The 23,922-nt window shown below is 49.3% G+C and overlaps 1 protein-coding gene and 1 pseudogene across 1 annotated transcript in view; both read left to right on the forward strand.

Moving 5' to 3' along the window:
* Window positions 1-23,922, forward strand: part of LOC146424144 (uncharacterized) — a 502,567-nt gene that overhangs the window by 399,225 nt on the left and 79,420 nt on the right. The window lies entirely within an intron of this gene.
* LOC146424160 (uncharacterized) lies at window positions 20,890-22,986 on the forward strand (annotated as a pseudogene).

Below are 23,922 nucleotides of genomic sequence, written 5' to 3' on the forward strand. Positions count from 1 at the left end.
AGCAATTTGAGCACCTTCTGGGGGCACACCCCAAATGGGGAGACCCAGGCCAGGCACTGGGACAAAAAACCGGAATTAATGGAGAACAGATGGGCTCAGGTGGACACGTTTTGCTGGCACAACTATGAGATCATGGCCATGTACCCCAGCCTGGGCAGCCCCAGAACACCCAAATCCTCATTAAGTTTCCCCTGAATCTCAAAGTCACCCACAAATCCTAGTAAAATGGTGCAGCTTTAGATCACTTTGTTTCATTTATTTAATTTTACCCCAATTTTGGTTGTTTTTACAGGATGAAGAAGGAAATTATTCAGGTTGGAAAAGATCTCTAAGATCATCCAGTGTTGCTTGATGCCACCAGAAGAAACAACTGGACACGGCAGGTCACATTTTTTAGGGGATATAAAGTTAATAAATCAGCCCTTCCCAATGAATTTCCGATATCAGTGTGAGTCCCGATGGATGTTCCTGCCCCTGCGTTTGTCCAGGTGGCTACAGGGAATCAGGAGGACGTGGAAGCCACCAGCCAGGTGTCTTCCCAGTGTGGGTCCCTGCGAGTGTGGGTCACCAGGGCTCTTCCCAACGTAGGTGCTCTAATGGGGGATGAAGTTGGAGCAGCACATGAAGCTCTTTCTGCACTCAGGGCACTTGCAGGGCTTCCCTTACCGGTGCCTCCGTTGGTGTTTGGTCAAGTGAGAGCTCCTGGAGAAGCTCTTCCCACACTCAGGACACTCATAGGGTCTCTCCCCAGTGTGGATGCACCAGTGGGTGATGAGGTGGGAGTTGCTCTTGAAGCCCTTCCTGCACTCAGGGCAGTGGAAGGGCCTGTCCTCTGTGTGGATCTGCCGGTGCAGAAGGAGGTTGGAGCTGGTCAGAAACCTCTTCCCACATTTGGAACACTCCTAGGGCCTCTCCCCAGTGTGGACCATCTGGTGCTTGATCATGTGAGAGCTCCAGTTGAGGCTCTTCCCATATTCCCCACACTCATAAGGCCATTCCCCAGTGCGGATTCTCTCATGGACGATCAGCTCAGACCTCCTGCCGAAGCTCTTCCTACATTGCCCACACTCAAAAGGCCTCTCGCCAGTGTGGATCCTCTGGTGGCGAATCAGGCTGTAGCTCTTGCTGAAGCTCTTTCCACATTCCCCACACTCAGAGGGTCTCTCCCCAGTGTGGATGTGCTGGTGGCTGACAAGGTGGGAGTTGAGCTTGAAGCCCATTCTGCAGTCAGGGCAGCAGAAGGGTCTCTCCTCTGTGTGAATCACCTGGTGCTTGAGGAGGTTGGAGCTGGTGTGAAACCTCTTCCCACATTGGAACACTTCTAGGGCCTCTCCCCAGTGTGGATCCTCTTGTGACCCTGCTGCTTGCTTTTCTTCCAGGACTGATGGAGATGATGGACATCCTGTATATACATTCTACTAGTTGTTGTTATGGCCTTTTGTAAAAATGTTTTTTAAATTTTAGGTTTTAGACAGAACCTTCCACTGTAAATACGTTCTGTAGATTGTTGTTGTTATCAAGATTCTTCTGCTGTAAATACCTTCGGTAGCATGCTGTTGTTGCTGCTCTTCTGTAAATAAATTGTCATTTGTTTTCCACTCCCCAACTTTCTTTGCAATTCCTTTGGGCACAAGCTACATATACAGGGTTGTGATTTGGGGTTGCTCCAGGTTCCTGGGGCTGGAGGTCTCTGGGGCTGCTGGCACGGCCACCCCAGGGCTGGGGGTCTCTGTGCATGGGGAGCTTCCACTGATGCCACTGCTGGCACTGGGCTCTGCTCGTGTTCCTGGGCTGGTGCACAGCTGTTTCCCCAAGAGCAAAGCTGTCACCATCAGAGAGGCGGCTCTGGCAGGAGCAGCCTCTGCAGCGATGCCACCAAACAGGTAAAAAACCTTCTGCCGGCCTTCCTCCTTGAGCCTTCGGGAATCCTGGGCCGAGAGCTGGCATCAGGCTGCAGGGATGCAAAATCCCTGTCATGCTCTGAAGGCCACGACAGCCTTGGGAATTGCTGGAGCCAGGCTGCGGGGAGCAGCTTTTGGAGCTGCAGGGGCTGATGGTTAAGGCTTGGAGCCTCCAAGGGCTCTGGGCTTTGCTCCTCCCGTGCATTACATTTCTGTGCCATTGCTCAAGAGGCGAAAGCCACACGAGGTGATCGTGGCGCTGCCCGATTTCCTGCTGCTGGCAGCAGCCACTGGAGCCTGAGCCCGACTCGGGTGAGCCCTGGACGGGGCAGTGCAGGCCGTGCTGGGCAGGGGCCGTGGGTGCCCGGAGGTGGCTGTACGGTCGGCGCTGGCTGCTGGCACAGAGTCCCGGCGGGGTGCGATGCTGGCAGCGGCTGCGGGGCTGGGCTGGGGCTGCGGGGCTGGGGCTCTGTCAGAGACTGAAATAGTTCATGCCTCAAACATTGATATAAAGTTTTGCTCATTATAACAAAAACAGCATAAAGAAGCTACAATCAAAGAAACCTCCCTGAAGATACCTGACTGGGACTTTGGACTGAGTCAAACTGCTGAGATTAGATAAAGGGAAACCCTATTGTTCAATCATCTCAGGCTGAGGGAAAGGAATGCATACACAAAGGCCAAAGCCACTAGCTGCACTGAGGATCATCCCTGGCTGAGTTTGGGGTGGGGGCAGAGCACAGCTCACAGAAGCCAGGTTGACACAAACTGGCTCAGCTGTGGAACCCCCAACCCCTCAAGCCACATCCACGAGGCTTTCACGTGAGAGGCAGCTGAGGGGGAGTCACAGTCCATCAAAGACCACCCATGCTAGTCCTTGCACCACAGGAGTGCAGGTGATGCAAGCAGAGTCTGCTGCAAGAGACTGCCCGTCCCCTGGGGGGACATGCATGGGCATTGCCCCTGGCCTGAGTGTATATTAACCCATGGCATTCTGTGCTTTTGGGGGCGACCACCACCACCAAGAAGACCGGCTGGAGAGGATCAACGCAACATCGTTGAGATCCATGGGTGGTGATATTTTCTCTTTCCCTCTTTCTGTCCCCCCCACCTCTTTTCCTACTTCTCTTTTTCTGTCTTTTCTTCTCTCTCTCTCTCATATTTTCTATCAAATAAAACCTATACTATTGATTGGCATATGGTCTCGCTTGTACCTTAATTCGGGCAGAGGTATTTCCAAAGAACCTTAATAACTGGATCATAACAGGCTCCCACAGGAGCCCAAGGGCCAACAGGTGCCCGAGCTCAGCCCTTGCCCGGGCAGCGTCCCCTCCAAGCCCGGCGCTCCCCGAGCACGGCCGGGGCAGGCACGGAGCTGCCCGGACACCCGCTGCCCACGGCAGCCACAGCAGAGCCGGCAGCACCTTGGGGCAAAGGGGGCTCGGCCGGCGCTGGAGGCTCCAGGAGCCGAGCTGCTCCAGCGACCAGCAACTGCAGAGCTGCCAGGCTTTGGCAATCGCCAAGGCCAGTGCCTTGCCTGGCTGGTGGAGGAGACCCATGCCTGAGGTGCCCTGCTCTTCCCAGGAGCTGCTGAGTCTCCCGGTTGGGAGGAGAAAAGGGTGTGAATGTCTCTAGAAAGGATAAGAGAAGCAGAAAGAACCAGTATTTACATTGTAAATAAATGATGTGGTTCATTTTTATTGTTTCAGCAGAGTAAGTCCAATCATATTTGAAAAATACTTGGAACCTGGCTCCCACTTCTATCCACAGGGCTAGAGCAGACGAGAGGCAGCCTGCATTAAGGCACTAGTTATTATTGCTTTTAGTCCAGAACACTCAAAACCCCAACATCTTCCATCGACGGTTACAGGTGGGTGGGCAGTTTCAGCTACCAAAGTGCAGCTAGCGGGACTGTCTGCAACACTGGTCACAGCAGAGGTAAAAATAGCTATGCTAGAGGCTCATCAATAAATAAAACAGTGAACAACCACCACGTTTAGAAAGGAGCCAGGCTTTAGAGGACTCTGGTTTGCCATGAACAGGCAGGCTGGAAAACGTTCTCCACATTGCTGAGCAGCTCCAGCCTTGTCCTACAGAGCTGTTGCACACAGAATCTGCCTCTCCCTGGGAGCCCAGCATGGGCACCCTCCACTGATCTGCCAATGCGGACTTCATCACTAGGATGAGTGAGGAGGAAATTAAAGAGCCTCCATGGAAGGAACTCTGGCACTTTACAGCAGAGGAACATATTTTTCTATCAGCTCAGCGTTGTAGCTCATGAACCCATCCACAGCAGCCAGCCTTTGGCTCTCACACAGTGCCTGTCACCCTCACCAGGCTGTCCCTGCTCTTCTGCACCACACTTCCCTCCCTGATGCCCCCAAGTGCATAAAGGAGCAGCTCTGTGCTCCAAGCAGCTCCAAGCAGCTCCCAGCAGAGATGCACCTGGCCACCTTTTCTCCCCCAGCAAAAACTGCCTGAGCTGCCTGAAACATTCTTCCAGGCTGGGGAGGACCACAGGCATCTCGCAGTCCACTTGGCCACATCATGCTCCCCTGATGCACAAAGAACTCCTTCCCCTGCCAGAGGAGCATGAACCATCAGCTGGGGTCTCATGGAGAGGACACCTGGCCCCACAGCACTTGCCCAGCCCTGCCACATGCTCACAGCACCAGACTCCGCTCTCGCTGCTCTGGCCTTTGCTGATCTGGAGCTCCTGTCCAGCTGCTGCCATGCTTCTCCAGCTGAGGAACGAGCTCCAGCTGCCATTGGGCATACTGCAAAACCTGCTCTTAGACATCAAAACCTCTTTTTCTTCTCCAGCCCAAGGAAGGAGTATCAAGCCAACCCTCAGTACTTTGGGCTGGGCCAGGGGAGTCCTCACCGCGCAGGTGAGGGGGAGCATCCTGCCTAAGCCCCCTTTCCATCCCCTCCCACCAGGGAGAAAAGCAAAGAGAAAAGCAAGCCAAGTGCCAGGGTCCCTGGGCCCTGGCCAGGGCTGCCTGAGAGTGGCTGGGCAGGAAGAACTTCCCCAGAAAAGAGGGAGCCAGGACTGCCCATAACAAAACTAGGACAAGGAAGACGTCTGACCTTCCCGAAAATGGGGCTATCTTTGGACTATTCCTGACTAGTCACTTGTGGCTAGCACAGGTTTTTCCCATGAGAATATTTTTTTGTGTTTTATGAGCAAAGATAAAGTTTGGATGCTGTTGTTACAGTGTCTCGAGATTTGGACAGTTCAGGCCTGGCCAATCAGGCCTAGGGGGAGGTTTCTGACTGACCAATCTGGGTGACCTCTGAAAAGTCTATATATATGTTGGAGTCAAAATAATAAAGCGCCTTTTCTATGCCACGCTGAGAATCCGGGGTTTTCCTTCTCTGCTAGCGGCTCAACAGCGACAGTCACTTGAAGCTATGGGCTCTTTGTTATTTCAGTTCTCAGCTATTCATGTTTAAAAAGTGAAGGGAACTTTGTACACAACTGGGCATTTTCTTAAATTGCTTGCAGAGTAAGGAAATGGTGCCCACGGGGCTGTCCTTGCATGGGCAGCTTTCCGAGGCAGTTGATAAGCGATCCTGTTAAAAGACTGTGTCCTATTGTTTTTAAAACCTTGTCGATTTGTTCAGATTTTAAAAGCTGGAAAAGTGTTTGCACTGGAAAGGAAAAAATAAAGTATGTCTTGCTGAGGTTTCCAGGATCAAAATGACTCGTGTGGCTTGCAGAAGTGGCAGACTAGGAGATGACTTCCACTCACACCTAGGGGTCAGGGAAGGAGAAGGTAGTGGCCAGAGTGGAGAACGAAGGAGCCCAGCAGTGCTTCTGCCTGTTTTGCTTGACTTTCTAAGCTCCCGTGAAGACGGAGTTGGGGATGCTCAGGCTGCAGGAGAGAAGGCCATGGGAAAGCCTCACTGCAGCCATGCAGGACTTGCAGGGACCACTGGGAAAGATGTGGGGAGAGGAGAAGGGGGAATGACTTTCAACTGCAAGGGGGTCAATTTAGCTTGTCTCTAAGGAAACTGGCATTTTGCACTGGGGGTTCTGAGGCACTGGCCCAGGCTGTGCACACAGGCTGTGCATGCCTCATCCCTGGGAACATCCAAGGCCAGCTGGGACAGCACTCTGAGCAACCTGCTCTGCTGGGAGCTTGCTCAGGTTGGAACAAGATGATCTTCAGGGTCCATCCCAAGGAAAACCCTTCAGGGATTCAATGATTCTGTGGTTGCCATGGTCCACAGGGGTGTGGTCCTGGATCTGCTGTCATGTCACAGTTGGTGTTCCAGCTGGGACTGCCATCGCCCAGCCAGGGGCACAACACAACCAGTTGCCCCTGTGTCAGCACGCTCTTCGCCCTGCTCTGAGAGCACCCCTGCAACCCTGTTTCTTACCTGTTCCCCGACAGTGCCGTCAGTCCTGAATGCTGCCTGCTGCCTGGATTTTGCCATCCATCCCTGCAGGATGCTCCCATTTGTCCCAATGGAGGTACAGTGCCATTCCATGGAGGTGGACACTCCCTGAGAGCCCGGGCGGGCTGGAGCTGTGAGGGGATGCTGTGGGACAGGGACCCCACTGTGAGGTTTTGCTCCCTGTGAAGGCTGTGAAAGACCATGAAGAGGAGATGGAAGTCGATAAAAAGATGGATGAAGAGGAGACCATGGATGTGGACACAGAAGAGAACGGAGAGGAAGAGATGGAGGTAGACGAGGAGGAGATGGAGGAAGGCATGGAGGTAGATGTGGAGGAAAATGATGAAGCGATGGAGGTGGACGAAGAGGAGATGGAGGAAGATATGGAGGTGGACGAGGAGGAGACGGAGGAACAGATGGAGGTGGACATGGAAGATTATGGTGAAGAGATGGAGGTTGATGAAAAAGATGTGGAGGAGGACATGGTCTTGGGATGAAGACCGACACAGGCAGCAGGACAGGCACGTGCTCCCCATGCCCTGCCCACAGGCACAGTGGCTCCCCTGCCCACAGGCTGGGGCTGGGCTGGGTGGCCCTGCTCAGGGACACGGGGACCCGGGGCATCCCTGCATTCTGGTGGATTCACAAGCACCACCCCCGGCCTGCCCTGCGCTTGCTTTGGGCCACGCCAGCCCCGTCCCAGCAGCTGGGCCCAGCTCCCAGCCCCAGCCGGGCTCAGTGCTGGCGGCACAGTCCTGCTCTGCCAGCGTGTGCCAGCCTGGGGGCACAGGGAACAAACCCTCAGGGCCTGACTGCAGTGACCGTGCTGCTTGCTTTTCTTTCAGGACTGACGGACATATGAGGTGTGGATGCCACCCATCTGTATATATGTTTTTGAGAGAATTCTTCAGTTGTTTTTTCTACGAAGATTTTTATATAGTGTTATCTTCTGTAAATATGTTTTCTACTTTGTTCTTAGATATGTTTTTATGTAAATACGTTCTATAGATTGTTGTTGTTATAAAGATTCTTACATTGTAAATACATGATGGAGTTCATTTTTGTTGTTTCAGCAGAATAAGTCCAATCACGTTTGAAAAAGGCTTGGAGCCTGGCGCCCACTTCTATCCACAGGGCTAGAGCAGACGAGAGGCAGCCTGCATTAAGGCACTAGTTATTATTGCTTTTAGTCCAGAACACTCAAAACCCCAACATCTTCCATCGACGGTTACAAGTGGGTGGGCAGTTTCAGCTACCAAAGTGCAGCTAGCGGGACTGTCTGCAACACTGGTCACAGCAGAGGTAAAAATAGCTATGCTAGAGGCTCACCAGTAAATATAACAGTGAACAACCACCACCTTCAGTAATGAGCCAGGCTTTAGAGGACTCTGGTTTGCCATGAACAGGCAGGCTGGAAAAGGTTCTCCACATTGCTGAGCAGCTCCAGCCTTGTCCTACAGAGCTGTTGCACACAGAATCTGCCTCTCCCTGGGAGCCCAGCATGGGCACCCTCCACTGATCTGCCAATGCGGACTTCATCACTAGGATGAGTGAGGAGGAAATTCAAGAGCCTCCATGGAAGGAACTCTGGCACTTCATGGCAGAGGAACATATTTTTCTATCAGCTCAGCGTTGTAGCTCATGAACCCATCCACAGCAGCCAGCCTTTGGCTCTCACACAGTGCCTGTCACCTTCACCAGGCTGTCCCTGCTCTTGTGCACCACACTTCCCTCCCTGATGCCCCCAAGTGCATAAAGGAGCAGCTCTGTGCTCCAAGCAGCTCCAAGCAGCTCCCAGCAGAGATGCACGTGGCCACCTTTTCTCCCCCAGCAAAAACTGCCTGAGCTGCCTGAAACATTCTTCCAGGCTGGGGAGGACCACAGGCATCTCGCAGTCCACTTGGCCACATCATGCTCCCCTGATGCACTAAGAACTCCTTCCCCTGCCAGAGGAGCATCAACCATCAGCTGGGGGGGCATGGAGAGGACACCTGGCCCCACAGCCCTTGCCCAGCCCTGCCACATGCTCACAGCACCAGACTCCGCTCTCGCTGCTCTGGCCTTTGCTGATCTGGAGCTCCTGTCCAGCTGCTGACATGCTTCTCCAGCTGAGGAACGAGCTCCAGCTGCCATTGGGCATACTGCAAAACCTGCTCTTAGACATCAAAACCTCTTTTTCTTCTCCAGCCCAAGGAAGGAGTATCAAGCCAACCCTCAGTACTTTGGGATGGGCCAGGGGAGTCCTCACCGCGCAGGTGAGGGGGAGCATCCTGCCTAAGCCCCCTTTCCATCCCCTCCCACCAGGGAGAAAAGCAAAGAGAAAAGCAAGCCAAGGGCCAGGTTCCCTGTGCCCTGGCCAGGGCTGCCTTAGAGTGGGTGAGCAGGAAGAGCTTCCCCAGAAAAGAGGGAGCCAGGACTGCCCATAACAAAACTAGGACAAGGAAGACGTCTGACCTTCCCGAAAATGGGGCTATCTTTGGACTATTCCTGACTAGTCACTTGTGGCTAGCACAGGTTTTTCCCATGAGAATATTTTTTTGTGTTTTATGAACAAAGATAAAGTTTGGATGCTGTTGTTACAGTGTCTCGAGATTTGGACAGTTCAGGCCTGGCCAATCAGGCCTAGGGGGAGGTTTCTGACTGACCAATCTGGGTGACCTCTGAAAAGTCTATATATATGTTGGAGTCAAAATAATAAAACGCCTTTTCTATGCCACGCTGAGAATCCGGGGTTTTCCTTCTCTGCTAGCGGCTCAACAGCGACAGTCACTTGAAGCTATGGGCTCTTTGTTATTTCAGTTCTCAGCTATTCATGTTTAAAAAGTGAAGGGAACTTTGTACACAACTGGGCATTTTCTTAAATTGCTTGCAGAGTAAGGAAATGGTGCCCACAGGGCTGTCCTTGCATGGGCAGCTTTCCAAGGCAGTTGATAAGCGATCCTGTTAAAAGACTGTGTCCTATTGTTTTTAAAACCTTGTCGATTTGTTCAGATTTTAAAAGCTGGAAAAGTGTTTGCACTGGAAAGGAAAAAATAAAGTATGTCTTGCTGAGGTTTCCAGGATCAAAATGACTCGTGTGGCTTGCAGAAGTGGCAGACTAGGAGATGACTTCCACTCACACCTAGGGGTCAGGGAAGGAGAAGGTAGTGGCCAGAGTGGAGAACGAAGGAGCCCAGCAGTGCTTCTGCCTGTTTTGCTTGACTTTCTAAGCTCCCGTGAAGACGGAGTTGGGGATGCTCAGGCTGCAGGAGAGAAGGCCATGGGAAAGCCTCACTGCAGCCATGCAGGACTTGCAGGGACCACTGGGAAAGATGTGGGGAGAGGAGAAGGGGGAATGACTTTCAACTGCAAGGGGGTCAATTTAGCTTGTCTCTAAGGAAACTGGCATTTTGCACTGGGGGTTCTGAGGCACTGGCCCAGGCTGTGCACACAGGCTGTGCATGCCTCATCCCTGGGAACATCCAAGGCCAGCTGGGACAGCACTCTGAGCAACCTGCTCTGCTGGGAGCTTGCTCAGGTTGGAACAAGATGATCTTCAGGGTCCATCCCAAGGAAAACCCTTCAGGGATTCAATGATTCTGTGGTTGCCATGGTCCACAGGGGTGTGGTCCTGGATCTGCTGTCATGTCACAGTTGGTGTTCCAGCTGGGACTGCCATCGCCCAGCCAGGGGCACAACACAACCAGTTGCCCCTGTGTCAGCACGCTCTTCGCCCTGCTCTGAGAGCACCCCTGCAACCCTGTTTCTTACCTGTTCCCCGACAGTGCCGTCAGTCCTGAACGCTGCCTGCTGCCTGGATTTTGCCATCCATCCCTGCAGGATGCTCCCATTTGTCCCAATGGAGGTACAGTGCCATTCCATGGAGGTGGACACTCCCTGAGAGCCCGGGCGGGCTGGAGCTGTGAGGGGATGCTGTGGGACAGGGACCCCACTGTGAGGTTTTGCTCCCTGTGAAGGCTGTGAAAGACCATGAAGAGGAGATGGAAGTCGATAAAAAGATGGATGAAGAGGAGACCATGGATGTGGACACAGAAGAGAACGGAGAGGAAGAGATGGAGGTAGACGAGGAGGAGATGGAGGAAGGCATGGAGGTAGATGTGGAGGAAAATGATGAAGCGATGGAGGTGGACGAAGAGGAGATGGAGGAAGATATGGAGGTGGACGAGGAGGAGACGGAGGAACAGATGGAGGTGGACATGGAAGATTATGGTGAAGAGATGGAGGTTGATGAAAAAGATGTGGAGGAGGACATGGTCTTGGGATGAAGACCGACACAGGCAGCAGGACAGGCACGTGCTCCCCATGCCCTGCCCACAGGCACAGTGGCTCCCCTGCCCACAGGCTGGGGCTGGGCTGGGTGGCCCTGCTCAGGGACACGGGGACCCGGGGCATCCCTGCATTCTGGTGGATTCACAAGCACCACCCCCGGCCTGCCCTGCGCTTGCTTTGGGCCACGCCAGCCCCGTCCCAGCAGCTGGGCCCAGCTCCCAGCCCCAGCCGGGCTCAGTGCTGGCGGCACAGTCCTGCTCTGCCAGCGTGTGCCAGCCTGGGGGCACAGGGAACAAACCCTCAGGGCCTGACTGCAGTGACCGTGCTGCTTGCTTTTCTTTCAGGACTGACGGACATATGAGGTGTGGATGACACCCACCTGTATATATGTTTTTGAGAGAATTCTTCAGTTGTTTTTTCTACGAAGATTTTTATATAGTGTTATCTTCTGTAAATATGTTTTCTACTTTGTTCTTAGATATGTTTTTATGTAAATACGTTCTATAGATTGTTGTTGTTATAAAGATTCTTACATTGTAAATACATGATGGAGTTCATTTTTGTTGTTTCAGCAGAATAAGTCCAATCACGTTTGAAAAAGGCTTGGAGCCTGGCGCCCACTTCTATCCACAGGGCTAGAGCAGACGAGAGGCAGCCTGCATTAAGGCACTAGTTATTATTGCTTTTAGTCCAGAACACTCAAAACCCCAACATCTTCCATCGACGGTTACAAGTGGGTGGGCAGTTTCAGCTACCAAAGTGCAGCTAGCGGGACTGTCTGCAACACTGGTCACAGCAGAGGTAAAAATAGCTATGCTAGAGGCTCATCAATAAATAAAACAGTGAACAACCACCACGTTTAGAAAGGAGCCAGGCTTTAGAGGACTCTGGTTTGCCATGAACAGGCAGGCTGGAAAAGGTTCTCCACATTCCTGAGCAGCTCCAGCCTTGTCCTACAGAGCTGTTGCACACAGAATCTGCCTCTCCCTGGGAGCCCAGCATGGGCACCCTCCACTGATCAGCCAAAGGGGGCTTCATCACTAGGATGAGTGAGGAGGAAATTCAAGAGCCTCCATGGAAGCATCTCTGGCACTTTACAGCAGAGGAACATATTTTCCTATCAGCTCAGCATTGTAGCTCATGAAGCCTTCCACAGCAGCCAGCCTTTGGCTCCCACACAGTGCCTGTCACCCTCATCAGGCTGTCCCTGCTCTTGTGCACCACACTTCCCTCCCTGATCCCCCCAAGTTGTAAGGGTCGATCCAAGAATTGAGTTCTTTCTCAACATTTCTCATCAGAAATCACAGGTGCAGGACTCACACAGAGAATTCTTTGTACTTACCCAAAGCTGGTGCGGAGCGAATGCTTTGTGCCTGCCCAAAGCTGATATGGAGCGAATGCTTTGTACCAGCCTAAGTTGGTACAGAACGAAGACTTTGCGCCTGCCTGAGTTGATGCAGAACAAAGGCCTTGTGCCTGCCAAAGCAGGTATGTGACGAAGGCTTTGCACCCGTTGCCCTGACACCCATTGTGAAAAACCTGCCGACCATGCCTCAGACACTCCTCCCTTGACCCTGCCAAGTGGAGTTCGGCAAATCTCCACAAGAATTAAGGGGGAGCAAAGGCGGGTGGCAAGGAGGGACCAGGTGTATGGACTAAGCATAAAAGACAGCTCTGGAATGACTGAACTCTGAAGATCTTCCCCACCGAAAGATCACATAGATCTTTGCAGAGGCCAAGGAACGCTGACTGGACGGGAAGCCAGGGACGCCAGATGTCTGTGGACCCGTGGCGGTAGCTATAGCCCCTTTCCTTCCCTTTCCTCCCCATCTTTTCCCAATTTTCTCTCTTTCTCTCTCTATCGCAGGCTACTTTACAGGCCAAATTAATAAAGTTCCCCCTTGGATTGAAATTTAACTCCCTTGACTGTTAGATTTTGTGTTTTCTTTTCTTTTTTGCACTGAGATCGTAGCTGGTATGAACCATCACGCGTCTGCTTATGAGTGGACCGTGACATAAATTGGCGTCATGGACAAGATCCTGATAGAGGCCGAGGGACAAAACCCCTCAAAACTCATTTTTGAGGACTCTATTGGGATTCCGGCTATCAGGACGTAGAGTGCAAAAAGAAGGGGAGTTAAATTTTTGTTTTAGTGACACCTGAGAAAGGGTAAGAGTGGCCATTGGCAAGTATCTAACTTTCTCAAGTCACCTCCCCAGTGACCTAACACAGCTCCCCTGTGATGTCACACAGCTACCTGTGATGTCACAGAGCCCCTCTGGGATGTCACAGTTCACACTGTGATGTCAAGCAATCTGCCCTCGGGTGTCACACCGGCATTCTGCGACATCACAACCTGCTCTGGGATGTCACAACCCAGCTGGGATGTCACCCAACAACCCTGTGATGTCACAAGCCACTCTGTGATTTCACAGCCTTCTCTGTGACATCACACAGCCTGCTCCATGATGTTACAAAGCCACACTGTGATGTCACATCCTGCTCTCTGATGTCCGACAGAGCCATCCTCTATGATGGCAGAGTCTGCTCTGCAGCCGCACAGCCCTCTTTGTGATGTCACAACCCACTCTGTGCCACAGCCTGCTTTATGATGTCACATCACCACCATGTGACATTACATCCTGCCCAATGATGTCACACAACCAACCGGTGATTTCACAGCCCAGTCTTTGATGTCACAGCCAGCTCTGTGATGTCTCAACCCACTCTGAGACCTCACAGCCCTCTGTGACCTCACAGCCAACCTGGGATGTCATACAGCCACACTGTGATGTCACAGGCTGATCTGTGATGTCACACAGTCCCCTCTATGATGCCATAGCTGCTCCATGACCTCGCACAACCCACTCTGTGACGTCACACAGCTCCTTTCTGACATCGCAGCTGCTCTGAGGCTCTCTGACACAGCCCCAGAGGTGCCCATGGCTATGACACAGCCCCCTCTGGGCCATGGCACAGCCCCTGCCAATGCTGAGCACCTGTGAGCTCTGGCTGTGCCCTGCTGGTGTCCCTGAGATGGCCTGGCAGTGCCCCAGCCCTGCTGGGCTGTGCACAGGAGCTGCTCCTGGGCAGAGCTGTCTCTCTGCAGCGCTGCCGCTTGCCAGGAGCTCCTCTGTGCCAGGAGCCCAGCCCAGCTCAGCAGCACAGCAACAGCACAGGGACTGGAATGACCCTTGCGGGGCTTTGGTGCTGTTTGCATCACACTCAGTCCCTCAGAGTGTGTGCAAATAACTTCTCAAGAAGTGAAACATAAATAGAAACATTGAAGTTCCTTGTAGTGTTAATGAGTTCCACTGAGGGACATGACTGAGAAAGTGATGATGGCAGGTGGGGACAGCATATCCCTCTGCCCTCTCCAGCCCAGGCTGTCCTACGCTGTCCATGCCCTGTGCCTCTGTCCCTGCAGGCTGTCGTCATCCCCTGGCTGCCCCACCTCGCTGGCCCCTTCTTTCCCTGACAGCTCTGCATCCTGCCTGGCTCTTCCTCGGCACACAAAGCCTTGGGCTGATCCAGACTCCTAACAAACCATGGCTCTGCCTTGATGTCCCTCTGGTCTAGTACAGTTCATTAGAAAACTGGGGTTTTTTTTAGTTACGGAGAGATATTTCAAGGAGCATCTAATACATCCAAATTCCTAGTTTAAAGGGTTTATTTTTCCCTGTGGAGAAGAGGTGATTGCAGCATTCTGTGACTGACATTGATCCAGGGTCTCCCCTAAGGAGGTCTGGCTTGGTCAGAGAAGCTGTGCCTCGATGTCTGAGTGGGGACAACCCTGGTCCTCAAAGCCCAACCCCATCCTGTCTCTCCTCACTCACCTGGGACCTGCTTTGCTTGCACAACTGGCTGCACTCAAGCAAAGAGGGGTTTTCATATTTTATTTTTTGAAGCAATCTCAAACTCCTAAGTTTCCCCACTGAAAACAGACACCCTCCTCAAGTGTGTGCCAAGCCCAAGCTGCCACCAAGGAGATTCCCCTTCCCCAAGGCAGAACCCTGCAAGGAATGTTTCAGACACATTTGAAGTTCTGCAATAAACACAAATCCAGAGTTGGCTGAAGGCAGAATTAGAGCAACTGCTGAAGTACAGACAAGCTTTCAACTCCTCTCAGCTCAAAGCACCAAGGGGATTGTTGAGAGGTGTGTGAGTGAGCCAAGAGTGAGGGGAAGGGAAATGCAGAGAGCCCTGGAAGTGCTTGTGTGCAGCCAGGCTGCTGGGAAGGGCACTGCAGCCCTGCCCTGGGCCAGGCTGAGGGTGGATTCTCATCCCAACCTGCACTGGGCCATTGCAAGGGGCTGTTGCCATGGCCACTTCACTGACCCCACGGCAGCAGCCCATTGCTCAGGGCTGGTGTCACTGCCCAGAGGCACAGGGGATCCATGGCTGGGGTTTGTGCCATGGCCACCTGCCCTGTGCAGCGCTGGCTGGGCAGGCGCCGCGGAACCAGCAGCAAAGCCCAGTGCCAGGGCCAAAGGCCAGGTCAGCCTGACAGAAAGGGTCAGTGCTGGGGACTGTTTCCATGGCAACCATCGCTGGGACACCACACCTGGGTCACCTGTCATGGCAGTTGCTATGGAAACCCCTTGGAGGGGCTGATGCCAGGGACACTTGCACTGAGACCCTGCTGGACTCGGGTGCCATGGCAACCACCATAGGGCATCATTGGGACAGAGGTTGCCATGGCAACCAGCACAGAGCCCCCTTCCCACTCTCCAATGCCATGACAACCTGCAGGAGACACTTTGCTGAGGTTGGGTCCATGGCAAACAACCTTTGCCCTGCTGGCATGGGGATTGTCACGGTCAGAAAGGAGCCTGTGGAGCTGTGGTGATGCTGGATGGCCATGGGGTGCTGCTTTGGGTGGGGCAGAGGGAATTTCCTTCCCAGGGCTTTCCTGGGGCTGTGCTTTGGGGCTGTGCTGAGCACAGGGTTGATCACACACAGATGGTTTTATTCTCGCTGAGCTTGCACAGAGCCAAGGCCTTTCCTGTCCCTCGTCCAGCCATGCTGGGGAGGGGCTGGGGGTGTGGGGGAGCTTGGGAGGGGACACAGGGGGACAGGTGACCCCAGCTGACCCTGGGGATATCCCAGACCACAGGACATCAGGCTCAGTGTATAATGTGGGAGGAACAAGGAGGAAGGGGGGACATTTGGAGTGATGGTTTTTGTCTTCCCATGGAACAGTTGGGCAGGAGGGGATCCTGTTTTGCTGGTGGGCAGGGTGAGCCCAAAGACACAGACACCAACTGAAGGATTGGCATAATTTATATAATTGGCATAATTTATATAATGCAAAAGTGCAACGAATTACAAAAGGAGAAGCTCAGCAAAGCACATGATCATTAGCAAATTATCACAAAAGTAGAAGCTCATCAACAATGTACCCAATCATCACCACAAAAGATTGCCAATAATGATTTAGAAAGATCCACCACCAGTTACCCTCAGACTTTACCATCACCCAGACCCACACATCAGCTGGGGAAGCTGTCACAGCCAAGGGCTGCAGAGCCACTCTGGACACTGGGAATTCCTGCAGGTGTGTCCAGCCACAGGTGAGGCTTCCAACCTCAGCTTGGATAGTGCTGAACAAACAAACTGACAGCACTTCCAGTGCAGGAACATCTGGATTCATTCTCTCCTCTTGGATTCTCCCAAAGCCTGGCCAGGGCTCAAGGAGGAACCAAGGCAGTTGACTTTGTTCCTACAACCCCAAACAAAGCCAGATGTGGCACTGTCTGGTTTCTAAATACAGAAAGGTAAATTCAGGTTTCACCAGTGAACAGATCCATAGATCATTTTGCTAATAATGCTTTGTTGGTTTCTATTCTCTGTTCTTTATCAAACCCTCATTTTTTCTTCAGGCTATGTGTCGCTGTTAGCCGCTAGCAGAGAAATAGAAACCCAGGTTCTCAGGCAAGAAAAAAGAGCTTTATTATTTTGATTTCCATATAGATAGACTCTTCACAGGTCACCCAGATTGGTCAGTCAAAAACCTCCCCCTAGGCCTAATTGGCCAGGCCTGAACTGCCCAAATCTCGAGACCTTGTTTGCAAAAACATCCAAAGTTTATCTTTGTTTATAAAACAAAACAAAATGTTCTCACGAGAGAGACCTGTGCTAGCCACAGCTGTGTCTCTTTTCAGACAAGTCTCAGTGCTCCATTTCTCAGCACAAAGTGTTACAACAACTCTAACATGGAATCATAACACACCAAGTGCACACACTGCAATGAGTACAGTGACTGCCACAAATGCATTTCACAGCAGCCTCCAGTTTGGCAGCCATGAAGCCAAGCCCACCCAGATGAATTTTCTTCTTTCTGCCATTCTTCTACTGCTCTTTCTATTGAGGTCATTCCTGACTGTTGGACTTCAAACCCATCACTGATACAAATGAAACATTCCTGTCCTAGAATAGCACAGGCTCCTCCCTGGGCAGCAGACAGATAATCCAAGGCCATGTGGCTCTGCAGAGCTCCCATTTGTGTTTGTTGGAGCTCATAGGATGTGTTATTCAATATTTTAGCAGTATCATTTGCTACTTCTTCTAATAATCTATTTAGCTCCTTAATGTAACTCAATAGGACAAGGCAATGCACATGGGGCACAGGGTGATCCAGAATCTTTGGCTTTCTGAAATCAAAGGCACTCTTTGGGTGGAAAGTATTTTCATAGCCCCAACTCCTCCATGTGATTGTTGTCAAAGTACCCAAAAGGGTGTCACTGCAGCTGAGAGTGGTGTAACAGTGACCCTGAGTAGCCCCAGCACCCCAAGCTCTACTGACGTTGTGAGTGATGTTCCAGCACAGAAATCCTTTCACACTGTGGCCTCTAGCTATAACAGGGTAGGTTTCTCCTGAAGGCAAATCCTAGTGAATCCTGTAAAATTGATAAATGTATTCCTCTGGTCCACAGCACAGTTTAATTATCCCTTCACTGACTCCACTATGAGTCAGAGCCCAGTGAGAGAGTTCTGGTCACCCTGTAGCGTGGGCCTTCCAAGGGAATCCTGTTCCTCCCAACATTAATTGAGAACATACCCAGCAATTAGTTACACTGTGTATTTTAGTTACATTAATCTTTATCTTTTCCATAAGAATTGTCATGACTAATCCCTTGGTGAAACTCCAGAGGTGTTTCTGGCAAACAAAGATTCTGGTTGACTACCAACATACAACTTACAGACATAAGCAGTACCTTAGTGACAAGGTTATTCATTCTTTTTCTTCAATCTCATTTGAGTTAGGAACAATAATTCCATTGTCAATGGAGCTGGCTCCTTTTTAATTCCAGAATAATGCCCCAAGGTCCTTTGCTGTTCAGCTTCACCGCAGTGTCTGTGGGTAACAAGGCTTGGTGGGTCCTTTCCCCTTCGGCTGGAGAGCTGCCAGGTCCCAGTCCTTGAGGTGCTCCAGGCTCCTGGCTGGAATTCATGTGGAAGGCACTCAGGGTCACATCAGCCTTCACATGGAGCCCTGTGGATCAGAGCATTTTCCAAAGGGAACGTTGGGGCAAACAGGGAGATTTGGTCTGGCAGGATCTGTGAAACAGCATCCTATAACATCTACTTGTTCTCCCATAGAACACTTGGCTGCAGGGACAGATTCCCATTGCTCTTGCCCAGGTTTCAGGATTCAAACAGTGTTTTAGTTTAATGTCTCCAGAGCAGTTACTTCAGCTGGCTGAGGAGGGCCAATTGGCCTCTGGACCCACACCTTGGCTGCATCATTAGGACTGCTGGATTCAAACCCTTTATCTCCACAAGCAGTAGAGATTTGCAGTAGATCTCCTATTTTCACAATTGTTTTTAAAACTACAATATCAATAATCATTCTACCCTGTCATGGGGTTGCATTATCCAATGTTGTTCACTATTGTTTAATAGAAGTACTTGAATTTCTCCTTGATAATCTGTATCAATTTCTCCTCCCATGACATGAACACTTTTCAAGGCCAAGCTTTAGTGAGCAGTTATCAAACCAGAGTGTCCTGGAGGATCTGAATTCCTGTTTTGGTATTGATAACTCTCATTTGCTTCTGATTTATCCTCATTAAATCTAATGCATAAAGATCCAGCCCTGCAGCTCCTGGAGTGGACATCTAAGGGGTTCTCCATCAGGACAGGTTCCCATCTCCTCTTTTTTTCATCTGCTCTTTTAACAAACCCTCCATCCGTTCAACAAATCCTACAGCTTGTGGATAGATTGGTATATGAAAAACCCAGCAGCCTTAATCACTTTATTTCTCACAGTAACAGACAAAGCATTCCATATCACAATATCAGAAAACCCTATGAAAATAGCCAATTTCATCCCATCCTCCTTTATTCATGATACATAAACTCGCCAATTTTCCCACTGACGTTCAGGTCCTGGCCAAACATTTTCTGTAGGGTATTTAGTATTACATCCCTGAGCAGCAAAAGGTAACAAATTATTAGTGTCAGCATTATTTCACATTATTATTTAGTTTGTATATATATATATATATATACACATACATATTTTAATTATATTTTTACATATAAGTTTTATTTTATATATTTATTTATTTATTATATTATTTCACTTGCACAAGGAAATCTGAGCTCAAGATTAAAAACTTCTGTTGCTCCATGTGGGAGCATTCCAAAAACAATTGTTCCTTCTGTTGGTGCTTTTTACAATATACCGTTAACAAAATGTTATCCTCATCTTCCCAAACTCACAAGATCTTTTCCTTTTTCCGTATGCAATTTTGGATGCATTTTAATACATCCAGCAGATCAGATTCTCTTAGCTGACTTCCCCATTGCTCACACAGTGCTCTGACCTCAGCCCACTCCAGAGACAGAGAACTATAGGGAAGGTCTTCCCAAGCAGGAATCTTGGATGGAAATGATTCCTTGCATTTATATTTAAAAAGTGACATTTTGCTGTGATCTGGAAAGACTATGCCAATTTTGTTTTGCCAGTGGACAGGGCCAGCACCAAAGACACAGACACCAACTGAAGGAATCAGTGCAATTTCCTATAGTTCAAAGCAGCAAAGAATCACAACAGGAGAAGCTCAGCAATGAACCCAATCATCACCACAAAAGATTGCCTGTAATGATTTAGAAAGATCCATCACCAGTTACCCTCAGACTTTACCATCACCCAGACCCACACATCAGCTGGGGAAGCTGTCACAGCCAAGGGCTGCAGAGACACTCTGGACACTGGGAATTCCTGCAGGTATGTCCAGACACAGGTGAGGCTCCAACCTCAGCTTGGATAGTGCTGAACAAACAAACTGACAGCACTTCCAGTGCAGGAACATCTGGATTCATTCTGCTGTTTGGTTTCTCCCAAAGCCTGGCCAGGGCTCTGTAAGGGTCGATCCAAGAATTGAGTTCTGTTTCAACATTTCTCATCAGAAATTTCAGGTGCAGGACTTATGCAGACAATGCTTTGTACTTTCATAAAGCTGATACGGAGCGAATGCTTTGTGCCCGCCCAAGGTAGTACGGAACGAATGCTTTATGCCTACCCAAAGCTGATACGGAGCGAATGCTTTGTACCTGCCTAAGGTGATACAGAACGAAGACTTTGCACCTGCCTGAGTTGATGCAGAACAAAGGCCTTGTGCCTGCCAAAGCAGGTATGTGACGAAGGCTTTGCACCCGTTGCCCTGACACCCATCGTGAAAAACCCGCTGACTATGCCTCGGACACTCCTCCCTTGACCCTGCCAAGTGGAGTTTGGCAAATCTCCACAAGAATTAAGGGGGAGCAAAGGTGGGTCGCAAGGAGGGACCAGGTGTATGGACTAGCATAAAAGACAGCTCTGGAATGACTGAACTCCGAAGATCTTCCCCACCGAAAGATCACATTGATCTTTGCAGAGGCCAAGGAACGCCGACTGGACGGGACGCCAGGGACGCCGGATGTCTGTGGACCCGTGGTGGTAGCTATAGCCCCTTTCCTTCCCTTTCCTCCCCATCTTTTCCCAATTTTCTCTCTTTCTCTCTCTATCGCAGGCCGCTTTACAGGCCAAATTAATAAAGTTCCCCCTTGGATTGAAATTAACTCCCTTGACTTGTTGCATTTTGTGTTTTCTTTTCTTTTTTGCACTGAGATCATAGCTGGTATGAACCATCATGCGTCTGCTTATGAGTGGACCGTGACATAAATTGGCGTCACAGACAGGATCCTGATAGAGGCTGAGGGACAAAACCCCTCGAAACTCATTTTTGAGGACTCTATTGGGATTCTGGCTGTCAGGACTCAGAGTGCAAAAAGAAGGGGAGTTAAATTTTTGTTTTAGTGACACCTGAGAAAGGGTAAGAGTGGCCATTGGCAAGTATCTAACTTTCTGAAGTAGATTTGAGCTGTTTTAGTTGTTTTTGAAGTTGTTTTGTTTTAGGATTAAGAATTTGTTTCTCAAGTGAATTTTGAGCTGTTGTTGTATTGTTTTTGAAGTTGTTTCAGGATTGAGAATTTGTTTCTGAAATGAATTTTGAGCTGTTGTTGTTGCATTGTTTTTGGAGTTGTTTTGTTTCAGGATAGATTTTGAGCTGTTTTTTGTTGTTATATTCTTTTGAGGTTGTCTGGTTTCTGAATCAGGATAGAGAGAAATGTTTCTCAAGTAGATTTGAGTTGTTTTTGTTGTTGGTTTTGTTGTTGGTTTTATTTCTGAGTTAGGATAAGGAAAAAGATGCCTGGCAAACAGGAGAAGAGAGATTCTCAGTTGGTGGATGATAAAGATGTATTATTTACATTTTTGGCTAAATATGGTGCTCGACCCTCTCCTTTTGGGGAAGATTGGTCTCGAGAGAATTGGAAAAATATGCAGAGTATAGTAGATCGGATTTCTCTGCTACAGAATGAGGCTAAGGTTAAGTTTTACTACCAGGAAAAAGCAGGACAATAGTCTGTTCTGTTTTGGGTGCCAGCTTGATCGCAGCCATTGAAGACCGTCATAGGCAGCATAGTAATGAAGAGAAAATCATAGAATCCTTAGAAAACATGATGCATTGTCACCAAGAAATAATCTCCAATCTAGAAAAGGAATTAGAGTGCCAAAAGGAAGAAAGCCATTCATTACGGGTTGCTCTTGAAGTTAATCGTATTATGAATACCACTAATTCACAGAACACTAGTTCACAAGACACAGTATCATCGGGATCAATTAACCCGATATATCCACAAAAAGAATTAGAACAGATGAAAAAACTTGATGAAAATTCTCCTAATTTAAGACCGTTAATCAAAACTGAATTTTCTTATATTAATCGTGAAGATACAGACCCCCACATAACCACCAAGGAAACGCCCTATTCTGCCACTGAACTGGCAAAGTTAAAAAGAGAATATGGGCGTCTTACCAAAGAATCTGAAACAGAATATGTGTGGCGTGTGTCTTTAACTGGGGGTGGCCAAATACAATTGAGTGAAAAGGAGGCTGAGGGTTACTGGGGCCACGGAGTTTTCTTAACAACAGGTGATCACCGAGCCCCATGGTCTCTAACTCAGCATGCTGCTTACTGGGCTGGAGGGTTAAACCCTCTGGACAGGGGAGACCCCTTGGCAGTAATAGGCACAGCTGACCAATTACTAGAAAGTGTACACAAAGCTGCTTGCCTACAAATGATACATGAGAGAAAACTAATTCTTGGATGAGAATTGCCAATGATGTGATCTGTTAACCCTGAAATTATGAGTCCCTTAATAAGGGGACTGCCTGAATCACTCAAAACCACAGAGACAAGTCTCCAGAAGACCACAGCATCAATGAGTCCTGTGGAGCAGTCGCAGATTTTTATGTGCAGAGGTGATAATAGCAGAAATACAGGCAGTACCAGTACAGACTCTTACACAAATTCCTCTGACTTTTCAACACCAGCCCTGCCAGGTAACAGACCTCACCCTAGACCTAAAGTCTGGACATGGTGGGAGGTAACACAAGAATTAGTTGATTACAGTAGAAAATACTGTCTGATAAAGCCTCTAGAAGAGAGATCAAGAGGTATCCAGCAAGTAGGAGTTAAAAATGCACTGCCCTGCCCCAGCAAAACTATGGATGTTGCCAAGGAACTGTCACAGCCTAAACCCCTTTCTGTCCAACTTGATTGGTGGCGTTTAGGACTTAAAAAAGGAATTCTTACAGATTTGATGGATGGTTTACCTTTAGAAAAATTGTGCAAACTGGTAACTCAGTGGCGTGTGACAAAGCCACCTTTCTCTGTGAAAGAAAGTGCACCTGTCACAGCTTCTGCCCCCCCTTTCACTGAGATTGTAGATGAGACATCAAAGCAAACTTTTTTCTCCAGAACAGGGAAACTAGGATCTCCATTTCCTAGTGGTGGGCAGGGAAATGGAGAATGGATCTATGTTAAACACTCACCAAAACAGAAAAAGGAGATGTGTTAATAACAGCTATTGTGGGATTTTATTCTCACAGTTTTAAGGATGCTGAGAAAAGGTATACTGCTTGGGAGAAAGGCTTGTTTGTGGTAAGCCTGGCTTTCATTGAAGTAAATGCAGAGATTGAGCATTTCTGTGATGTGTTTTCTGTAACAGAAGAAGCCTCAAAGAACCTTTCTACCCAAGAAACGGAGAGCCTGGATATCAACCAAGATAAACCTGCCTCAGTCATCTGGGTGGCCCCTCCTTTTTCCCAACACCAAACAATAAATGCCTGGTTTATTGTTCCATCATTTTAATTCCTTTTTGCCTGAAAAGGGCAAGGTCTTCATTTTTTGTTTTTGCAGGAGAACCCCGTGGGACTTTAAGAATTTCTATAGAAGAAATATGAATAAAAATTGAAGACTTAAATCTGAAAATGGCCTACAAAATTTTCATTAGGTTGCTTGTACTTTTCTGCATTACACCTTCTTCCTATAACCAAAATAATAATCAATTGCCTTGGTCTCAAGCCTTCATAGAATATTCTAGCTCTTCCAGAAATTACCCCAAAAATAGCCATCCAAATTTGGCTGTAGTCATAATGCATGATGACAAAATTCACCATTTGTCTGATTGGATCTGGGATAAAAATGAGTGGGTTAGAACCCTACCCGGTATCATTGATGAAAATATTCCAGTGGGATGCAGAAAAGTGGAACCTGGTTTTCAATACCATTTGTAATTGGAAATACCAGCCAACAGCAAATATTATTTAAACCAGAATGGTCTCTCAAAATGGTTGCTCCCTTTTTCCTGGAGATGAATATCAAGAGACCTGACTGGTGTTTTTAGGAACTAGATTGGGGGTCCTAAATAGCATTGATTCAGGGGTATTATTGAATTAATTGGCTACTGCAACTTTTGATCTGACAAAAATGCAACAGCCTTTAAGGAGGCATT

This window comes from Lichenostomus cassidix, unplaced genomic scaffold, assembly GCF_008360975.1.
Source record: "Lichenostomus cassidix isolate B80296 unplaced genomic scaffold, HeHo_3.0 HiC_scaffold_42, whole genome shotgun sequence".
Classification (NCBI taxonomy): Eukaryota; Metazoa; Chordata; class Aves; order Passeriformes; family Meliphagidae; genus Lichenostomus; species Lichenostomus cassidix.